This window comes from Electrona antarctica (genome assembly GCF_951216825.1).
Source record: "Electrona antarctica genome assembly, contig: scaffold_25, whole genome shotgun sequence".
NCBI classification, from domain to species: Eukaryota; Metazoa; Chordata; class Actinopteri; order Myctophiformes; family Myctophidae; genus Electrona; species Electrona antarctica.
In genome coordinates this window covers 5,452,347-5,463,741 of record NW_027637034.1, presented here as the reverse complement: position 1 = coordinate 5,463,741, position 11,395 = coordinate 5,452,347, and positions in this window count along the sequence as shown.

Sequence of the window (11,395 nt, the reverse complement as noted above, 5' to 3'; positions counted from 1 at the left end):
TAGACGTTTCGGACTGGTTGGTCCTTCCTCAGGCAAGATTCTGTTAGAGGAATGATTAGTTGTGCTGGGGCCCTGGTTTTATGTGTTCCTAATGGTGGGCGTGACTCATAGTCATTCGGCCAATTAGCTTTGTTGATGGGTGTGGTTTACTTGGCCATTGTTTCATTCCGTCCAATCAGAATCAATGGGTGTGTGTTCTCTTGTTCTGGTTTCTTTCATTTGTAGTGTGGTTTTTGTAGAGGCAACATGTCTTTACTGGAGAATCAGTAATAATTATAATAGACTTCCCCCAAGTTACAGATACAAGCTCGACTGGGGGGACCTGGGGACTTCAGTGCAATGTACCTACATATGTTGCGACCGAAGGTCGCAACATATGTAAGTGTATGTAAGTACATTGCAAGGAATGAGTGCATTCGCCATGTACTTGAAGGAAGCCTAATCCAATCACTCTTAGATTATCTCCAGTTTAAGTTTAAGAGTTTAAGTTTACCTTATTGTTGTAGGACTTTTGGTTTATTTAGCCTTATTGGGGTTAATTCACCCCATGGCTCCATTTCAACAAAGACAAATTTACATGTGTTTCTCTTTTGTTTCCTGAGCCCGGTGTCTAATGGCCCATTTGGTGTCAGTGACACCTCTATGCTTCTTGTCCCAGGCTGGTTTGGAATGTGCTAATGTGTCCCCTATTCAAAGTCTGATTTCCATTGAGTGTTGGCTTTGTCTATGTGGCTGGGGAGTTTTGGTACAAAATCAAAACAACTTGTCTAATATTTTGGCATGTTTAATGCAGCTCTAAGGTATATAATGACATAGTAAAATGTTGAAAATGAGTGGAATGCCCCTTTAAGAACTGGTTTTCCAGTTAATCTGGAGAAAAACCATTCAATGGTCGAAAACAGAGTCCACTTGAACATAACAGTCCACTTTGGTTGAACAATATTTAGTCTACTAGTCTAGTGATCCATTGAGGAGTTTCTTAAAGTCAAAGCAGGAGCCAGCATAAATATAAAATAACGTTATTGGTATAGCAAATTCCAACAAGGCATTTCAATGTGCTTTGCACACATCAGGAAACATATATAAAATCATAACTAAAACAAAAATACATAAAACATTACAGTGCAGAAGAGAAAGAAAAACTCAATCAAATGCAGTGGGAAACAGAACAGTATTTCATTGTGATGTAAAATAAATAAGAGTGCCAGCATACCTGCTGTTTTCTGGGAGTTCTTCCACATGTGGTGCATAACAACTGCTGGTTTATAATAAACCTTAAAAAGCAGTATAGTAGTTCATCCAAAAATGACTTACTCAGTATCTGGATAAATATGTACAATCTAACTATTGAATAAGTGGATATGAATTAATTGTTACTGCAGCAGAGCCATTCATCTTGAGGATTTCTCCACATTATTTCAGTAACATCAGAACCAAGGAGAACCAGCTCTGGTGAAGAAACAACTGCTCATACTGTGATTTACATCCCATTTATCTTAATTTATCTTGGAACACTTACAAACCACAGATAAAAAACAAATCTTGACTTTAAACATTTATTAAAAACAAGAAAACGGAAGTAAAACAGTTAGGCCTATTTGTTTCAAACAATATTTATAAATAGTAGACAAGCCTTCACATCTTGTCTTTTACAAGTAGCCTATATACAGCACCCCTTGTATTTTATGTGTTAGGTTGTAATGTAGGTTCAATTTGTTTCCACTTTAGTATAGAAGACAGTGGTCTGGTTTCTGTACAGGACTGGAACAGCAAATAAGTATATTGTCAAATCAAAGTCTCATATCCTATTGTGCGCTATTGGTTTCATTTCATTTCTTATCTATATTTACAGTGAAATCCCATTGTGTAATGTGTAGGCCTGTGTGCAGAAACATGTGTCCATAGTATTAATAAATGATCAGGATAAGTCAAGATAAATCAGGATATATCATTATACTTATTCAATTATATCCTATATTAATTATTTGTTTGTTCAGTAACAGAGGTTACTGTCTCCATATCCAGTCATATAAGTCATAGTGAAACTGGAAGGGATTGAATGAAAATACACTGAACAAAAACATAAGCTGATACATTTTTGCAGGGTTCTCTCTCAATATGGTGGTGATGAATGCACTTTTATTCAATGTTTTTCAAATGCTAAATAATGAACAAACCCCACATTCTTTCCCCATGTTAAAATGTACACATGCTAAATGATGATGGCTGATGCTTCATTCACTATATGCATTCAAATGCAGAGATTAACGTGTTAATGGTCACTCGTTGTCTGGCATTGGACAGATCACCTGCTAATGATCACATTTTGGATGAACTGAGACCATTTCACACCTCTTTGACTCTGATGAGTTTCAGCAGAACTACAGTAATAGGTCTATCATCACATGGAACTGTTATCACTCTTTCAGCTTTCTAGTGTGCAATGTTTCAGGTGTGTTAAAATGGCTATATGTTCTTGTAACAATCATTGCTATTATTGTTTGTGGTGACAATGTTAAAGTGCAATGTTTACTTACAGTGAGTGCACAACATGCTGCTGTTTGTTTTAAAAGGCTTTATACCCTGCTGTATATCAGTGGTTCCCAAACGTCACGCCAAGGACGGGAAATACCTCAAAAAACCTGGACTGAAATGGTAGGAAGGGGTGGGGGGCATGGTGATAGGAAGCCCTTCGCACCCAGTCAAATTTCCTGAAATTTGTTTCTAGTTCTGGGTGCCTGCCATGCAATGGCAGAAACACAGGTTGAAATCTAAAACGCATACTTAATAATTCTGGGTGCCTGCCATGCAATGGCAGAAACACAGGTTGAAATCTAAAACGCATACTTAACTAGAAACAAATTTCAGGAAATTTGACTGGGTGCCTACAGCTCGCCAAGTCTGTGCAGCATTTGAGCCACGGACCACCATTTGATGACATTTAGCCTCTCAGACCCTGTAAGGGTCCATTTGGTTGACTTTCAATGGGGTATTTTGTCTAAGTTTATTGCACATTACGTTGCCACCAACATTCTAATGCTAACATGCTAACATGCTAATACTAACATGCTAATGCTAACATGCTAATGCTAACATGCTAACATGCTAATGCTAACATACTAACATGCTAATGTTAACATGCTAACATGCTAATGCTAACATGCTAACATGCTAATGCTAACATGCTAACATGCTAATGCTAACATGCTAACATGCTAATGCTAACATGCTAATGCTAACATGCTAATGCTAACATGCTAATGCTAACATGCTAACTTGCTAATGCTAACATGCTAATGCTAACATGCTAATGCTAACATGCTAACATGCTAATACTAACATGCTAATGCTAACATGCTAATGCTAACATGCTAATGCTAACATGCTAACATGCTAATGCTAACATGCTAATGCTAACATGCTAACATGCTAATGCTAACATGCTAACATGCTAATGCTAACATGCTCATGCTAACATGCTAACATGCTAATGCTAACATGCTAATGCTAACATGCTAATGCTAACATGCTAACATGCTAACATGCTAATGCTAACATGCTAACATGCTAATGCTAACATGCTAATATGCTAATGTTAACATGCTAACATGCTAATGCTAATGTTAACATGCTAACATGCTAATGCTAACATGTTAATGCTAACATGCTAACATGCTAATGCTAACATGCTAATGCTAACATGCTAACATGCTAATGCTAACATGCTAATGCTAACATGCTAACATGCTAATGCTAACATGCTAACATGCTAATGCTAACATGCTAATGCTAACATGCTAACATACTAATGCTAACATGCTAATGCTAACATGCTAACATGCTAATGCTAACATGCTAATGCTAACATGCTAACTTGCTAATGCTAACATGCTAATGCTAACATGCTAATGCTAACATGCTAACATGCTAATACTAACATGCTAACATGCTAATGCTAACATGCTAATGCTAACATGCTAATGCTAACATGCTAACATGCTAATGCTAACATGCTAACATGCTAATGCTAACATGCTAATGCTAACATGCTAACATGCTAATGCTAACATGCTAACATGCTAATGCTAACATGCTAACATGCTAATGCTAACATGTTAACATGCTAATGCTAACATGATCATGCTAACATGCTAACATGCTAATGCTAACATGCTAATGCTAACATGCTAATGCTAACATGCTAACATGCTAACATGCTAACATGCTAATGCTAACATGCTAACATGCTAATGCTAACATGCTAATATGCTAATGCTAACATGCTAACATGCTAATGCTAATGTTAACATGCTAACATGCTAATGCTAACATGCTAATGCTAACATGCTAACATGCTAATGCTAACATGCTAATGCTAACATGCTAACATGCTAATGCTAACATGCTAATGCTAACATGCTAACATGCTAATGCTAACATGCTAACATGCTAATGCTAACATGCTAACATGCTAATGCTAACATGCTAATGCTAACATGCTAAGGGGTCCATTTGGTTTCGCTCAGGGGGGCGGCCCGGTTCTGGCGAGCCGCCCCGCGTCCGAAACGGTTGAGAAATGACAGAGTTACGTGTTTCCCTGAATTTCTCTATTGACTTTCAATGTGTGTGTGTGCGTGCACATGTGTGCATGTGCGTGCATGTGCGTGTGTGTGCGTGTGTGCGAGAGTTGGTCAGGTGACCTTGAATCATTAACAAAGTATCATTTTCACCTGGGCTAGTCTATGCAATGCAAACAGTATTGAAAGGTAAAGCACACTGACTCTCTATGAGAGATCGTATGTCCGAACAAATTGCTCTATCGCAAAAAGTAAAAGTCGAATGCGATTTTTGTTTTCCCCGTGAGTGACCCGAGGCATTGAGGTACGCCGTGTGCGATCGTGGTATTGGTACGATACAAAACGTGGTTATAAGTGCGAGTTAAGAATTGTGCTTGTGATGAAAAAATTGCTGACTCATTCAGGCATTTAACATGGAGTTTATGACACATTATGATGGTACACCTGTCGCTTTCAGGGCTGTAGTTCACGTACTGTATGTATCTGTGCTATGGTTTTGACATTGGGTGAAAGAGGACGAGTGTGGCTACAAAATTACCGAAACCCATGCGTGTAAAGTGAATATTTTGGCCGTGAGGACGATTTGTTCGGAGAATTTCGGTATAGTCTTCACATTGGCTTCTCACTCTGATCCGCTCTCTCTCTGGGCGTGCGACACTCTGAGTCGAGAATATTTCTCAGACCACACACACTTTGAACTGCGATAGCGGGCAAACCGTGCAACGTATTCGAATTCCGTCTGAACCACCACAAAGTCGATGGCCTCGTGTGCTGTTTGACGTTTAAATCGTGTTTCTACGTAACAGTATGCCAGAGCAATGTGGCTCCAAAGTAACGTGTCGTTTTCTGTTTTTCCACGCGTTTCCCCATCGACTTTGAATGGGGCATTTTTCGCGTCGTTTATTGCGAATTACGTGGGCACGGTAACACGAATCGGAAAGAAAAGCACAAGCACACCATTCCCGGCCGAGCCGCACGTTTTGATGTATATATTGCGGGGCTTTGGCAAACCGTGCGGCCGGCCGTAGACGTCGAAGTTTCGCGTATTGATTATAATAATTATTCTGGGTGCCTGCCATGCAATGGCAGAAACACAGGTTGAAATCTAAAACGCATACTTAATAATTATTATAATCAATACGCGAAACTTCGACGTCTACGGCCGGCCGCACGGTTTGCCAAAGCCCCGCAATATATACATCAAAACGTGCGGCTCGGCCGGGAATGGTGTGCTTGTGCTTTTCTTTCCGATTCGCGTTACCGTTCCGACGTAATTCGCAATAAACGACGCGAAAAATGCCCCATTCAAAGTCGATGGGGAGACGCGGGTAAAAACAGAAAACGACACGTTACTTTGGAGCCACATTGCTCTGGCATACTGGTACGTAGAAACAGGATTTAAACGTCAAACAGCACACGAGGCCATCGACTTTGTGGTGGTTCAGACGGAATTCGAATACGTTGCACGGTTTGCCCGCTATCGCAGTTCAAAGTGTGTGTGGTCTGAGCAATATTCTCGACTCAGAGTGTCGCACGCCCAGAGAGAGAGCGGATCAGAGTGAGAAGCCAATGTGAAGACTATACCGAAATTCTCCGAACAAATCGTCCTCACGGCCAAAATATTCACTTTACACGCATGGGTTTCGGTAATTTTGTAGCCACACTCGTCCTCTTTCACCCAATGTCACAACCATAGCCCAGATACATACAGTACGTGAACTACAGCCCTGAAAGCGACAGGTGTACCATCATAATGTGTCATAAACTCCATGTTAAATACCTGAATGAGTCAGCAATTTTTTCATCACAAGCACAGTTCTTAACTCGCTCTTATAACCACGTTTTTTATCGTACCAATACCACGATCGCACACGGCGTACCTCAATGCCTCGGGTCACACACGGCGGAAACAAAAATCGCATTCGACTTTTACTTTTTGCGATAGAGCAATTTGTTCGGACATACGTTCTCTCATAGAGAGTGAGTGTGCTTTTAACTTGCAATACTGTTTGCATTGCATAGACTAGCCCAGGTGTAAATGATACTTTGTTAATGATTCAAGGTCACCTGACCAACTCTCACACACGCGCGCACACACGCACATGCACGCACATGCACACATGTGCACGCACACACACACACATTGAAAGTCAATAGAGAAATTCGGGGAAACACGTAACTCTGTCATTTCTCAACCGTTTCGGACGCGGGGCGGCTCGCCAGAACCGGGCCGCCCCCCTGAGCGAAACCAAATGGACCCCTTAGCATGTTAGCATTAGCATGTTAGCATGTTAGCATTAGCATGTTAGCATTAGCATGTTAGCATTAGCATGTTAGCATGTTAGCATTAGCATGTTAGCATGTTAGCATTAGCATGTTAGCATGTTAGCATTAGCATGTTAGCATGTTAGCATTAGCATGTTAGCATTAGCATGTTAGCATTAGCATGTTAGCATGTTAGCATTAGCATGTTAGCATGTTAGCATGTTAGCATTAGCATGTTAGCATGTTAGCATGTTAGCATTAGTATGTTAGCATTAGCATGTTAGCATTAGCATATTAGCATGTTAGCATTAGTATGTTAGCATTAGCATGTTAGCATGTTAGCATTAGCATGTTAGCATGTTAGCATTAGCATGTTAGCATTAGCATGTTAGTATGTTAGCATTAGCATGTTAGCATTAGCATATTAGCATGTTAGCATTAGCATGTTAGCATTAGCATGTTAACATGTTAGCATTAGCATGTTAGCATTAGCATGTTAGCATTAGCATGTTAGCATGTTAGCATTAGCATGTTAGCATTAGCATATTAGCATGTTAGCATTAGCATGTTAGCATGTTAGCATTAGCATGTTAGCATGTTAGCATTAGCATGTTAGCATTAGCATGTTAGCATGTTAGCATGTTAGCATTAGCATGTTAGCATTAGCATATTAGCATGTTAGCATTAGCATGTTAGCATGTTAGCATTAGCATGTTAGCATTAACATGTTAGCATTAGCATGTTAGCATTAGCATATTAGCATGTTAGCATTAGCATGTTAGCATTAGCATGTTAGCATTAGCATGTTAGCATTAGCATTTTAGCATGTTAGCATTAGCATGTTAGCATTAGCATGTTAGCATTAGCATGTTAGCATGTTAGCATTAGAATGTTGGTGGCAACGTAATGTGCAATAAACTTAGACAAAATACCCCATTGAAAGTCAACCAAATGGACCCTTACAGGGTCTGAGAGGCTAAATGTCATAAAATGGTGGTCCGTGGCTCAAATGCTGCACAGACTTGGCGATCTGCAGGCACCCAGTCAAATTTCCTGAAATTTGTTTCTAGTTAAGTATGCGTTTTAGATTTCAACCTGTGTTTCTGCCATTGCATGGCAGGCACCCAGAATAGTTAAGTATGCGTTTTAGATTTCAACCTGTGTTTCTGCCATTGCATGGCAGGCACCCAGAATTATTATCATCATCAATACGCGAAACTTCGACGTCTACGGCCGGCCGCACGGTTTGCCAAAGCCCCGCAATATATACATCAAAACGTGCGGCTCGGCCGGGAATGGTGTGCTTGTGCTTTTCTTTCCGATTCGTGTTACCGTGCCGACGTAATTCGCAATAAACGACGCGAAAAATGCCCCATTCAAAGTCGATGGAGAAACGCGGGTAAAAACAGAAAACGACACGTTACTTTGGAGCCACATTGCTCTGGCATACTGGTACGTAGAAACACGATTTAAACGGCAAACAGCACACGAGGCCATCGACTTTGTGGTGGTTCAGACGGAATTCGAATACGTTGCACGGTTTGCCCGCTATCGCAGTTCAAAGTGTGTGTGGTCTGAGCAATATTCTCGACTCAGAGTGTCGCACGCCCAGAGAGAGAGCGGATCAGAGTGAGAAGCCAATGTGAAGACTATACCGAAATTCTCCGAACAAATCGTCCTCACGGCCAAAATATTCACTTTACACGCATGGGTTTCGGTAGTTTTGTAGCCACACTCGTCCTCTTTCACCCAATGTCACAACCATAGCCCAGATACATACAGTACGTAAACTACAGCCCTGAAAGCGACAGGTGTACCATCATAATGTGTCATAAACTCCATGTTAAATACCTGAATGAGTCAGCAATTTTTTCATCACAAGCACAATTCTTAACTCGCTCTTATAACCACGTTTTTTATCGTACCAATACCACGATCGCACACGGCGTACCTCAATGCCTCGGGTCACTCACGCCGAAAACAAAAATCGCATTCGACTTTTACTTTTTGCGATAGAGCAATTTGTTCGGACATACGTTCTCTCATAGAGAGTCACTGTGCTTTTAACTTTGAATACTGTTTGCATTGCATAGACTAGCCCAGGTGAAAATGATACTTTGTTAATGATTCAAGGTCACCTGACCAACTCTCACACACGCGCGCACACACGCACATGCACGCACATGCACACATGTGCACGCACACACACACATTGAAAGTCAATAGAGAAATTCGGGGAAACACGTAACTCTGTCATTTCTCAACCGTTTCGGACGTGGGGCGGCTCGCCAGAACCGGGCCGCCCCCCCTGAGCGAAACCAAATGGACCCCTTAGCATGTTAGCATTAGCATGTTAGCATTAGCATGTTAGCATGTTAGCATTAGCATGTTAGCATGTTAGCATTAGCATATTAGGATGTTAGCATTAGCATGTTAGCATTAGCATGTTAGCATGTTAGCATTAGCATGTTAGCATTAGCATGTTAGCATGTTAGCATTAGCATGTTAGCATGTTAGCATTAGCATATTAGCATGTTAGCATTAGCATGTTAGCATTAGCATGTTAGCATGTTAACATGTTAGCATTAGCATGTTAGCATGTTAACATTAGCATTAGCATGTTAGCATGTTAGCATTAGCATATTAGCATGTTAGCATTAGCATGTTAGCATTAGCATGTTAGCATGTTAGCATTAGCATGTTAGCATTAGCATGTTAGCATTAGCATGTTAGCATGAGCATGTTAGCATTAGCATGTTAGCATGTTAGCATGTTAGCATTAGCATTAGCATGTAAGCATGTTAGCATTAGCATGTTAGCATGTTAGCATTAGCATGTTAGCATGTTAGCATTAGCATGTTAGCATTAGCATGTTAACATGTTAGCATTAGCATGTTAGCATTAGCATGTTAGCATGTTAGCATTAGCATGTTAGCATTAGCATGTTAGCATGTTAGCATTAGCATGTTAGCATTAGCATGTTAGCATGTTAGCATTAGCATGTTAGCATGTTAGCATTAGCATGTTAGCATGTTAGCATTAGCATGTTAGCATGTTAGCATTAGCATGTTAGCATGTTAACATTAGCATGTTAGTATGTTAGCATTAGCATGTTAGCATGTTAGCATTAGCATGTTAGCATTAGCATGTTAGCATGTTAGCATTAGCATGTTAGCATTAGCATGTTAGCATGTTAGCATTAGCATGTTAGCATTAGCATGTTAGCATGTTAGCATTAGCATGTTAGCATGTTAGCATTAGCATGTTAGCATGTTAGCATTAGCATGTTAGCATGTTAGCATTAGCATGTTAGCATGTTAACATTAGCATGTTAGTATGTTAGCATTAGCATGTTAGCATGTTAGCATTAGCATGTTAGCATTAGCATGTTAGTATTAGCATGTTAGCATGTTAGCATTAGAATGTTGGTGGCAACGTAATGTGCAATAAACTTAGACAAAATACCCCATTGAAAGTCAACCAAATGGACCCTTACAGGGTCTGAGAGGCTAAATGTCATCAAATGGTGGTCCGTGGCTCAAATGCTGCACAGACTTGGCGAGCTGCAGGCACCCAGTCAAATTTCCTGAAATTTGTTTCTAGTCGTAGTAATAATCACCAATACGCGAAACTTCGACGTCTATGGCCGGCCGCACGGTTTGCCAAAGCCCCGCAATATATACATCAAAACGTGCGGCTCGGCCGGGAATGGTGTGCTTGTGCTTTTCTTTCCGATTCGCGTTACCGTTCCGACGTAATTCGCAATAAACGACGCGAAAAATGCCCCATTCAAAGTCGATGGGGAAACGCGTGGAAAAACAGAAAACGACACGTTACTTTGGAGCCACATTGCTCTGGCATACTGGTACGTAGAAACACGATTTAAACGTCAAACAGCACACGAGGCCATCGACTTTGTGGTGGTTCAGACGGAATTCGAATACGTTGCACGGTTTGCCCGCTATCGCAGTTCAAAGTGTGTGTGGTCTGAGCAATATTCTCGACTCAGAGTGTCGCACGCCCAGAGAGAGAGCGGATCAGAGTGAGAAGCCAATGTGAAGACTATACCGAAATTCTCCGAACAAATCGTCCTCACGGCCAAAGTATTCACTTTACACGCATGGGTTTCGGTAATTTTGTAGCCACACTCGTCCTCTTTCACCCAATGTCACAACCATAGCCCAGATACATACAGTACGTGAACTACAGCCCTGAAAGCGACAGGTGTACCATCATAATGTGTCATAAACTCCATGTTAAATACCTGAATGAGTCAGCAATTTTTTCATCACAAGCACAATTCTTAACTCGCTCTTATAACCACGTTTTTTATCGTACCAATACCACGATCGCACACGGCGTACCTCAATGCCTCGGGTCACTCACGGCGAAAACAAAAATCGCATTCGACTTTTACTTTTTGCGATAGAGCAATTTGTTCGGACATACGTTGTCATTGACAGTCAGTGGGCTATTAACTTTCAATACTGTTTGCATTGCATAGACTAGCCCAGGTGAAAATGATACTTTGTTAATGATTTAAGGTGGCCTTA